This window comes from Lactuca saligna, chromosome 3 (assembly GCF_052625555.1).
Source record: "Lactuca saligna cultivar CGN05327 chromosome 3, ASM5262555v1, whole genome shotgun sequence".
Taxonomy (NCBI): domain Eukaryota; kingdom Viridiplantae; phylum Streptophyta; class Magnoliopsida; order Asterales; family Asteraceae; genus Lactuca; species Lactuca saligna.
The window spans coordinates 59,776,909-59,779,482 of NC_136419.1; positions in this window are offsets into that span (position 1 = coordinate 59,776,909).

The following is a 2,574-nucleotide window of genomic DNA, read 5'->3' on the forward strand; positions in this document are numbered from 1 at the left end:
CAATGCTACCTCTTGTGGTATCTACCCTCAGTAGACTCCTCAAATGCTCATATAGGTATTTCTCCTAGATTCCCCTGCTACTCAAAGCTCTCACTCTAAAAGATTCCTGCTAAGTACTCCCACTCAGCACATTCACAGAGCAAATAACAGATAGCAACATCTCCTAGGCTAAGGCATCACAAATCTGACAACTCTAGCCCTAGAGTATGAAATACCTAGCCTATCATCTAGCATGCATTTCTAACATCTCATAAAGTAAACAATTAAGGGTATTTTGGGAAATCATCGTTTGGGCTCTGGCTAATTGTACACACTGCTCAAACTTGTTTTCTCTTAAAAGTCTTTCTCAATTTAGAAAAATCATTTCTTTTTGAAAAATTTTTGGGCTCTGGGTTGCACCTGATCCTACATCGGCTTGGAAGGAGAATGAAACATTTCCTTATAAGGGGTGTGGATACCTTTCCTATCACAACGCGTTTTAAAGCCGTGAGGGCAGCAAATCCCATAAAATCTCTGTAGTTAAGCGTGCTCGGGCAGGAGTAGTATTGGGATGGGTGACCCCCTGGGAAGTCCTCGTGCCAAGTGGCCCGAAGAGGACAATATTGTGATACATGCAAGAGGGGGATGTTACAAATGGTATTAAAGCTAGGGCACGGGTCGATGTGTTTGACAGGGACGTTGAACCGTATAATGGGGGCTGATGGTGGGTTGCACCTGATCCTACATCGACTTGGAAGAAGAATGAAACATTTCCTTAAAAGGGTGTGGATACCTTCCTTGTCACAATGCGTTTTAAAATTGTAAGGGCGACAGATCACATAAGAACTCTGCAATTAAGCGTGCTCAAGCATGAGTAGAATCGAGATGGGTGACCCACTCGGAAGTTCTCGTGCCGAGTGGCACAAAGCGGAAAATATTGTGATACGTGCCAGAGGGAAATGTTACACCCAACTTATTGATCCAAAAGATATAATAGTCTACGGACCATGGTGAGTAATAAAGATGGTCAAAGAGTTTAAGATGAGTTTCACGGTGGATCCTTGCACTAGAAAACTTATTCTTCTTAATGTTCCTCCTACCAAGGCCATAAAATCAGCAAAATAAGCTTAAAAGCTTGAAGCGAGCCAATGGTTTGATCTTATGCACTAAGAGGGGTGACAAAGGCTAAGGGTAAACAAACCCCAGCCATGCCATCCTTTAAATAGGGCCCTATGATAGAGGATTTAGTGTTTCCATTCTAGCCACCACCACATCATGGTCAAAGCTGATGAACTAAGGTAGACTGTCAACATCAAGCTACAAAATGTCACTTCTGTCTCGGCATATTACACCAAAATTTATGGACATGTATGGCACATGCATGTCCTTCACTCAAACTAGGTCAAAAGGTAAGAAAATTAACTAAATCGCATGTATGGATTTCAAAACACTCCCAACTTCTTGATCCAAAAGATATAGTGGTCTAGGGACCATGGTGAGTAATAAAGTTGCTAACTTTATTGTACCCATTCATTTAAATTTCCACAAATGACCATAATATGCTAACTTTCATAGATCTAAAAGAAATGTACGATAAAGATTAATCCTTGAGGACATATAATGGTGTAGAAGATGGTCACAAAGTTTAAAATGAATTGCATGGTGGATTCTTGCACTAGAATCTTGTTCTTCTTCTTCTTCCTATCATGGCCACAAAATCACCAAAATAAGCTTAAAAGCTTGAAGCGAGGCTATGGTTTAATCTTATGCACTAAGAGGGGTGACGAAGCCTAAGGGTAAACAAACCCCAACCATGACATCCTTTAAATAGGGCCCTATGCTATAGGATTTAGTGTTTCCATTCTTGCCACCACCACATCGTGGTCAAAGCTTAAAAACTAAAGTAGTCTCTCAACATCAAGCGACAAAATGCCACTTCTATCTCGGGATATTACACCAAAATTTATGGACATGTATGAACCATGCATGTCCTTCACTCAAACTAGGTCAAAAGGTAAGAAAATTACCTAAATCGCATTCATGGATTTCAAAACACTCCCAACTTCTTGATCCGGAAGATATAATAGTCTAGGGACCATGGTGAGTAATAAAGTTGCCAACTTTATTGTACCCATTCATTTAAATTTCCACAAATGACCATATATGCTAACTTTCATAGATCTAAAAGTAATGTACGATAAAGATTAAGCCTTGAGGACTTACAATGGTCCAGAAGATGGTCACAAAGTGTGAGATGAGTTTCATAGTGGATCCTTGCACTAGAAAGCTTATTCTTCTTCTGCTTCCTACCAAGGCCACAAAATCACCAAAATAAGCTTAAAAACTTGAAGCGAGGCTATGGTTTGATCTTATGCACTAAGAGGGGTGATGAAGGCTAAGGGTAAACAAACCCCAACTATGACATCCATTAAATAGGACCCTATGCTAGAGGATTTAGTGTTTCCATTCTAGCCACCACTACATCGTGGTCAAAGCTTAAGAACTAAGGTAGTCTCTCAAAATCAAGCGACACAATGCCACTTCTGTCTCGGCATATTACACCAAACTTTATGGACATGCATGATCCATGCATGT